We start from the raw sequence: 9,750 nt of genomic DNA, 5'->3' as shown, positions 1-9,750 counted from the left end.
TTGGATTATCCAGCCCAGCACTTTGAATGATGTGTCCTCAGTTCAGTTCAGTGACTCATTTGTGTCTGACTCTTTGCAACCCCATGAACTGAAGCACTCCATGCTTGCCTGTCCATCACCAACTCCTGGAACCTACTAAAACTCATGTCCATCAAGTCACTGATGCTATCCAACTGTCTCATCCTCTGTCATCCCCTTCTCCTCCTGCCTTCACTCTTTCCCAGCATCAGGGTCTTTTCCAATGAATCAGTTATTTCCGTCATGTGGCCAAAATATTGGAGTTTCAGTATCAACATCAGTCCTTCCAATGAATATTCAGGATTGATTACATTTAGGAATGACTAGCTGGTCTCTTTGCAGTCCAAGGGACTCTCAAGAGTCTTCTCCCACACCACAGTTCAAAAGCATCAATTTTTCAGTGCTCAGCCTTTTTTATAGTCTATCTCTCACATTCACACATGATTACCAGAAAAACCATAGTTTTGACTAGACAGACCTTTGTCGGCAATGTAATGTCTCTGCTTTTTAATATGCTGTCTAGGTTGGTCATAGCTTTTCTTTCAAGGGGTTCAGTTCAGTTCAGTAGCTCAGTCGTGTCCGACTCTTCACGAGCCCATGAATCGCAGCACGCCAGGCCTCCCTGTCCATCACCAACTGACAGAGTTCACTCAGACTCACGTCCATCGAGTCAGTGATGCCATCCAGCCATCTCATCCTCTGTCTTCCCCTTCTCCTCCTGCCCCCAATCCCTCCCAGTATCAGAGTCTTTTCCAATGAGTCAACTCTTCACATCAGGTGGCCAAAGTACTGGAGTTTCAGCTTCAGAATCAGTCCCACCAAAGAAATCCCAGGGCTGATCTCCTTCAGAATGGACTGGTTGGATCTCCTTGCAGTCCAAGGGACTCTCAAGAGTCTTCTCCAACACCACAGTTCAAAAGCATCAATTCTTTGGTGCTCAGTCTTCTTCACAGTCCAACTCTAACATCCATACATGACCACAGGAAAAATCATAGCCTTGACTAGATGGACCTTTGTTGGCAAAGTAATGTGTCTGCTTTTCAATATGCTATCTAGGTTGGTCATAACTTTCCTTCCAAGGAGTAAGTGTCTTTTAATTTCATGGCTGCAGTCACCATCTGCAGTGATTTTGGAGCCAAAAGAAAATAAAGTCTGACACTGTTTCCACTGTTTCCCCATCTATTTCCCATGAAGTGATGGGACCGGATGCCATGATCTTCATTTTCTGAATGTTGAGCCTTAAGCCAACTTTTTCACTCTCCACTTTCACTTTCATCAAGAGGCTTTTTAAGTCCTCCTCACTTTCTGCCATAAGGGTGGTGTCATCTGCATATCTGAGGTTATTGATATTTCTCCTGGCAATCTTGATTCCAGCTTGTGTTTCTTCTAGTCCAGAGTCTCTCATGATGTACTCTGCATATAAGTTAAATAAGCAGGGTGACAATATACAGCCTTGACATACTCCTTTTCCTATTTGGAACCAGTCTGTTGTTCCATGTCCAGTTCTAACTGTTGCTTCCTGACCTGCATACAAATTTCTCAAGAGGCAGATCAGGTGGTCTGGTATTCCCATAGGCTGGCACAGAAAACAAACAAACAAAAAAAACACAGGCACAGATAAACATGCATAGTCAGGCAGAGACACACAAGCATACACACAGAGCCACATAAGAATACACACACAAATAAACACACAAACACAAAGATACACAAACCATCTGTGGATCCATAATCACTCCAGGCCTCCTGACCAGGACTTTGAGCAGGGTCCTTCACAGGGTCCAGAGAGGTCTGTGCAGCTGCGGAAGAACTGCACCCCTGAGTGTGAGGTGGGGAGCATGGTTAGAGGACCCTACAGTGTGGTGAAAAAAGGATTAAGGAGAATTTCCTCAGCCCAAACAGTTATGATAAGATGACCAATTGTCCAGAGCTACATGGGACCAAGGAAGTGTTCAGTACATATAAATATCAGTTTAAAAACAGGGAAAGTCCTGAACAAATGGGGAAAACTGGTCTCCTTAGGGAGAAGCTAGCCAGCAATGGAAAGAGGTTGGCCACAGTCCTGAGACCTTAAAGCAACTCATAATAAAAAACACCCCACATAACCACAGCTACTTATTGCCTCCCTCAGGCACCCAGTGCAGAAGGTGCTGACTGAGAGAATCAGGAAGGTGGGATACAGAAATGACTTGAGGACAAGGGGCAATAATGGATGGGTTTCTGTGTAATACCCTCAGACAAATGCTGACCTGTCCTTTGGAGGTCCCCTGGACTAGTCAGTTATCACCTGGCCAGGGCCTCAGTGTCTGAGCTGGGTAAATGAACAGTGCTGGGAGACACCCTCTCCCAGGACAGCCAGTCTTCCCCATCCCTATTAGAATCTGCTGCCCCTGGGAACCTCCATCTTCACTGTGTGTTTGACCCATTTTTGTTTGACACTGGATACAGCTCTCTGGATGATCCTCATTCATTATTTTCACAGTCTTTGTTCACTCATTTAACAGACAAACACTGTGCATCCACTATTTGCCAGGCATTTTAGTGAGGCAATGAGAATAAAACTTTCCTTCACATCTAAGAAGGCAGATGTACAAGAAATGACTCGGTCACATAGTGAATTGTCACTTAGGTCTAGCATATACCTAAGTTTATGTGGGTATACAGAGGGTTTACAGAGAGTGACCAAAACAGGAGCCTGATACACACTGTGGATATACATCCACAAACCATGACAGTTAAGCTGGAATCTGGAAGATGAGAAGAAATTAGCTACTCAAAGGTGAGGAGGGTCTTCCAGGAAGGAAGACCAGCTTGTGTCAAGGTACTAAAGAGCCTGGTGTATTCAAATACTGTATTCAAGGATGTCAAGGAAGGTGCTGTGATCAGAGCAAAGGTAAAGTCAAGGCAAGAGATGAAGAGATGTTCAGGAAACAGTCTGGGAGGAGGCAATTCTGGGGAGATTCAGAGAAACCTTGACACCTGCTTTGTCCTGATGTCTCAGCATCTCCATGAAAAGTAAGGTTATTGCTTGTTCTGGAGGATGTCATGCCATTGTGGACACTGTGACATCACTGATCGTCAGACCAACAACGCTGGTAATAATATCCAGAAGCTCATCGGGGCCACACCACGGGGTTCCAAGGAGAAGGGTCACGCCAATGGGTCACTCCCAGTCTTCACACACAACAAGGATCTCCAGGGCCAACCTCTCTCCCTCTCTCACTAACAGCACTACATTTCATGTTTTACCATCAATACCCTGCCCTCTATTATCTTCACCATCAACGACATCAAGTATCCAGTGCCAGCTCAAGCCTACATCCTCAAGGTGAGGGGACAACCCTGAGGGTTGGTTCTCAAATAGGAATTTGCAGGAACCCTTGGGCTACTGCTGGAAGGAGGCTGCCCTCTGCAGGCCATGTCACACCATTGCAGATGCTGCTGAGCCCTGTGGCTGGGCCAGTGCCTGCCAGAAAAAAAAAAAAAAAAAACCACTTGAGAGTAAAGGGACATCTGGGACACTGATCATCCTGAAATAAATGTGGAGACACCACCCGATGCTGGTATGGTGGAAGTCACAAAGAGAGGGGAACACTAAGGTCCTCAGTCCTCAAAGAGTTTCTATTCAATCAGAGCCCTCAGATGCATGAACACAGAATGTCAGCTCTAGCAGTCCCTGAAATAAGCCACGTGACAAGGAGATGGCTGCAGACAGTCCCAGTGTGCTGTCCCAGCATAAATTAACACTCTCCCTTCCCTTCTCAAAGTTTTCCTGCTTTGAATGATAAGTTACTTGGTTACCTTAGTTCTTGGCTTCAACTTCCCCTTGCTAAGCCCAGTTCCCCCTCTGTGAGTTAGAGTACAAGTCCCCTCGGTGGGAAAGTTGGATGCTAAGGTGAATAAAGGGTGCACAGTGACTGCTCAGCCCCGGCACAGGGTGGAGGCTTCATGTCAGCTCCCAGTGGGAGTTCAGATCAGGCTGATGGGCTCAAAGAAGGCTTTGAGGAAGAGAGGGAATTTCAGTAATTCTAACCCTGCAGTTCATGGAGCCATAAGGAGACCTGCTTGGGTCTAGGCTAATTTACACTGGATTCCATGGAAATGGCATCCCAAGGTCCTCTCAAATGGGCCTTGGGAGCAGATTAGTGGTGATGAGTATTACAGACCAACCGGTGTGGGTGGAGCACCAGAGTAATTCATGCATCCAAGCCTGGAGTGGCCAAAGAGGGTGAGTGTGGGTCCAAGGAATCTCCCCAGAGGGCCTGAGCAAAGTCTTAAAGAATGTGTTATGAGCACTGCTATGAATGTATTTAAGGTGGATAACAAACAACAAGCTACTGAGTAGTACAGGGAACTCTGCTCAATGTTATGTGGCAGCCTGGATGGGAGGGGTGTCTTTGGAACAAGAATACATGGATACGATGACTGACTCCCTTTACTGTCCACCTGAAACCCAAAATATTGTTAATTAGCTATACTCCAAAACAAAATTAAAAGTTAAAAAAAAAAAAAGATCGTGGGGATTCAGGAGAAGAACTGGCATTCTCTGGGGAGAAAACAAGGGCCAGGATTCAGAAGTAAAGAAACAGAGTGTGAGGAGAAACATGGGACACTCTTGTTCTTTTCTAAAAAATTGTATTGAAGTATGGCTGATCTTCAGTGTTGCCTTAAGTTCTGTTGCACAGCAAACTGACTCAGTTACACACATACAAAAATATATATTCTTTTTCTTATTCTTTTCATTACAGTTCATCAAAGAATATTGAATATAGTTCCCTGTGCTATACATTAGGACTTTGTTGTTTATCCAGTCCTCTGTATATTGCTTTGCTTCTGATAATCCCAAATTTCTCATCCTCTCATCCCCAACTCCACTACTATATGACAACCACATGTCTTGGCCCTTTTCATTTTTGGATGAACCCTCACGTCCCCAGCTGCTGAGAAAACCACCTGATACTTTACCAAAAGAGGGAAATAAAACCAAGAAGTGTGGCAGGTATGGATATTGAGGGCAGTTGCAGGTAAGGGCTCAGGCTGACTGGTGTGTGTCTCTGACTCCCCCAGGATTCTCGAGGCCACTGCTTTAGCACCTTTCAAACAAAAGCAAAAGATATTAAGAAGAGGTGGCAAGAGTATACAGAAGAACTGTACAAAAAAGATCTTCACGACCAAGATAATCACAATGATGTGATCACTCACCTAGAGCCAGACATCCTGGAATGTGAAGTCAAATGGGCCTTAGAAAGCATTACTATGAACAAAGCCAGTGGAAGTGATGGAATTTCAGTTGAGCTATTTCAAATCCTGAAAGATGATGCTGTGAAAGTGCTGCACTCAATGTGCCAGCAAATTTGGAAAACTCAGCAGTGGCCACAGGACTGGAAAAGGTCAGTTTTCATTCCAATCCCAAAGAAAGCCAATGCCAAAGAATGCTCAAACTACTGTACAATTGCACTCATCTCACAGGCTAGTAAAATAATGCTCAAAATTCTCCAAGCCAGGCTTCAGAAATACGTGAACCATGAACTTCCAGATGTTCAAGCTGGTTTTAGAAAAGGCAGAGGAACCAGAGATCAAATTGCCAACATCCGTTGGGATCATTGAAAAAGCAAGAGAGTTCCAGAAAAACATCTATTTCTGCTTTATTGACTATGTCAAAGGCTTTGACTGTGTGGATCACAATAAACTGTGGAAAATTCTGAAAGAGATGGGAATACCAGACTACCTGACCTGCCTCTTGAGAACCTGTATGCAGGTCAGGAAGCAACAGTTAGAACTGGACATGGAACAACAGACTGGTTTCAAATAGGAAAAGGAGTACGTCAAGGCTGTATATTGTCACCCTGCTTATTTAACTTATATGCAGAGTACATCATGAGAAATGCTGGGCTGGAAGAAGCACAAGCTGGAATCAAGATTGCCAGGATAAATATCAATAATGTCAGATATGCAGATGACACCACCCTTATGTCAGAAAGTGAAGAGGAACTAAAAAGCCTCTTGATGAAAGTGAAAGAGGAGAGTGAAAAAGTTGGCTTAAAGCTCAACATTCAGAAAACTACGATCATAGCATCTGATCACGTCACTTCATGGCAAATAGATGGGGAAACAGTGGAAACAGTGTGAGACTTTATTTTGCGGGGCTCCAAAATCATTGCAGATGGTGATTGCAGCCATGAAATTAAAAGACACTTACTTCTTGGAAGGAAAGTTATGATCAACCTAGACAGCACATTCAAAAGCAGAGACATTACTTTGCCAACAAAGGCCCGTCTAGTCAAGGCTATGGTTTTTCCAGTAGTCACGTATGGATGGGAGAGTTGGACTGTGAAGAAAGCTGAGTGCTAAAGAATTGATGCTTTTGAACTGTGGTGTTGGAAAAGACTCTTGAGAGTCCCTTGAACTGCAAGGAGATCCAACCAGTCCATTCTAAAGGAGATCCGTCCTGGATGTTCTTTGGAAGGACTGATGCTAAAGCTGAAACCCCAATACTTTGGCCACCTCATGTGAAGAGTTGATTCATTGGAAAAGTCTCTGATGCTCGGAGGGATTGGGGGCAGGAGAAGAAGCGGAGGACAGAGAATAAGATGGCTGGATGGCATCACCAACTCGATGGACATGAGTTTGGGTGAACTCCAGGAGTTGGTGATGGACAGGGAGTCCTGGCGTGCTGCAATTCATGAGGTTGCAAAGAGTCGGACACAACTAAGTGACTGAACTGAACTGAATTGAAGGGGGCACAGAGGAAGATAACAACTCAGAGACCTGGATCCTGGGTGACATCTTCCTGAGGCTGTATTTCTCTGTTTATGATTGAGGAAATGACAGAATTGGCCTAGTTCAGGCAGTGTAAATGCTTGGACTGGTTCAAGAATTAATCAGGCTGCTCCTAAAACACACTTGCTCACACTTAGGGAACTCCTGCCCAGGAATGCTGGTGAACTGCATTTGGTGCTCTGCAAACCCTATTCTCAGTAAAGAATAAAGGGTTTCACTCCTAATGGTGTTAAAATAAATGGGTGTCTCAGTTTGGCTCTGGGATGTATAATGCATAATGATCATGAAGGATCTGGTACCAAGTCTGAATCATGAATGAGAGGAGTCCAACTCCAACTGGCTTCAAAGAAAGGGGGTACTTATTGGAAGGATTCTGGGGATCTGAGACACAGGAACCAGAGCAGATCCAAAGATCTCAGTGAGTGGACCCAACAAATCAGAAGTCATCAGTTCTCTCTTTCTCATCCTCACTCTTTCCCCACTCTCTTCATTGTCTTAGCCTGACAGCTTTGTTCCTTAAGGCTTCTATACCTAGTGAGGGAATCCAAAGCTACCTACCTTAGGGTTTTATATCCCTAAGGCATCTAACCTGTAAGGAAAGAAGCTCAGAGACATCATGGTTCAAGGGAGTGCTCTGAATGGCCCACCACAGATCACATGTCCAGCTGGAGGTCAACCATACTGGCAGTGCCATGGGGTCCTATGAGTGGCTTTACATGGTTATGTAGCCCTGATCCAGCAGCAATCATGATTGTCAGTTTCCTGCAGAACCACATGAGTGGAGCTGGGTAGATGGAGCTGGGTAGATGTAGCCTCAAAGATAGTGGCTAGGGGATGGTCTAGACCATGAAAGAGTTTATGACTCTTCCACCGCCAACTCCACCACCTCCTTAATCAGAGGGATTATAAGGGGTAATGAAAATATTCAATCATCACATCTCAGATGAACATTGGCAGTGGGCTTCTGCTCCAGGGACTCTAGGTGAGCTTTTTCATACTAAGAAGGTTCTTTTTTGTCCCCCCACCCAAGTCACCAGCTCTCTGCCACACACACCTGCTGTGTCCTTTCCAGTTTCACTTGGCAAGTGACGGCCCCTGTGGATCCCTGAGCCATTATCCTCCTCCAGGGCCCAGAATGCGCCTTCTTTGGCCTCCAACTCTGATGGGGAGACTGCAACTCAAGAATTAGGGGACTCAGGGTCTGCAGAATCTTAAACCTTTCTCAACTTCCTCCAGGGGTAGTACTACAAAACATTTGGTTCGAATTGCCATGGTTAGGCAGTTTTGGAGTGGAAGCATCAGTTCTTTCCACATGAACACCTTCAGTAGAGGCCTAAGATGGTACAGCAGGGGTCACAGTTTGATTTCCTTTAGGACTGACTGGTTTGATTTCATTGCTGTACAAGGGATTCTCAAGAATCTTCTCCAGCACCACTATTCAAAAACATCAATTCTTAGGTGTTCCCCATTCTTTATAGTCCAAATCTCACATCTGTACAAGACTACAGGAAAAGCCATAGCTTTGACACTACAGACTTTTGTCAGCCAAGTGATGTCTCTGCTTTTTAATACACTGTCCAGGTTTGTCATAGCTTTACTTCCAAGGAGCAAGTGTCTTTTAATTTCATGGCTGTAGTCAAGGTCCATTGTGATTTTGGAGCCCAAGAAAATAAAATCTGCCACTGTTTCCACTTTTCCTGCACCTATTTGCCATGAAGTGACAGGACTGAGTGTCATGATCTTAGTTTTTTGAATGTTGACTTTTAAGGCAGACTTTTCCTCTTCTCTTTCACCCTCATCAAGAGGTTCTTTAGTTCCTCTTCCTTTTCTGCCATTAGGGTGGTAACATCTTCATATATCTGCTATTGTTATTTCTCCCAGTAATCTTGATTCCTGCTTGGGATTATCCAGCCCAGCATGTTGAATGATGTGTCTTACTTATAGGTTAAATAAGCAGAGTAACAATATATACCTTCTTGTGCTCATTTCCCAATTTTGAATCATTCAGCTGTTCCACCTGGCTCTGTCACTTTTTAAACTGCATATAGATTTTTCAAGAGACAGATACGGTGATCTGGGACTACCATTTCTTTAAGACTATTCCACAGTTGGTTGTGGTCCACACAATGAAAGGCTTTAGTATAGTCAGTGAAGCAGATGCAAATGTGTTTTTTCTGGAATTCCCTTATTCTCTGTATGATTCAGTGGATGTTGGCAATTTGAACTCTGGTACCTCCACCTTTTCTAATTCCAACTTCTACATCTGGAATCTGTCAGTTCGTGTACTGTTGAAGCTTAGTTTGATGAATTTTGAGCATTACCTTCTAGCATGTGAGATGAGTGCAGTTTTTGATAGTTTAAATATTCTTTGGAATTGCCCTTCTTAGGAATTGGAATGAACACTGACATTTTCCAGTCCTGTGGCCACTGCTGAGTTTTCCAAATTTGCTGATGTATTGAGTGCAGCACTTTTACAGCATCAGCTCTTAGGACTTTTAGCAGCTCAGCTGGAATTCCATCACTTCCACTAACTAATATTTCCTTAGGCCAATTGACTTCATACTCCAGGATGTCTTGCTTTACATAAGTGACCCCAACATCATGCCTATCCAGGCCATTGTGACCTTTTTTGTAAAATTCTGTGTATTGCTAACCTCCTCTTAATCTCTCCTGCTTCTGTTACATCCTTGCCTTTTCTGTCCTTTATTGTGTCCATCATTGCATGAAATGTTCCTATGGTATCTCCAATTTTATTGAAGAGATATACAGTCTTTACAATACTACTGTTATCCTCTATTCTTTCCAGTGTTCACTTAAGATTTTCTTATCTCTGCTTACTATTCTCTGGAAATCTACATTCCATTGGGTATATCTTTCCCTTTCTCATTTGACTTTGGCTTCTCTTTGCTCAGCTGTTTGTAAGGCCTCCTCAGACAACCACTTTGACTTCTG

Source organism: Bos taurus, chromosome 29, assembly GCF_002263795.3.
Source record: "Bos taurus isolate L1 Dominette 01449 registration number 42190680 breed Hereford chromosome 29, ARS-UCD2.0, whole genome shotgun sequence".
Lineage (NCBI taxonomy): Eukaryota > Metazoa > Chordata > Mammalia > Artiodactyla > Bovidae > Bos > Bos taurus.
Note: the sequence above shows the minus strand (reverse complement) of the source record.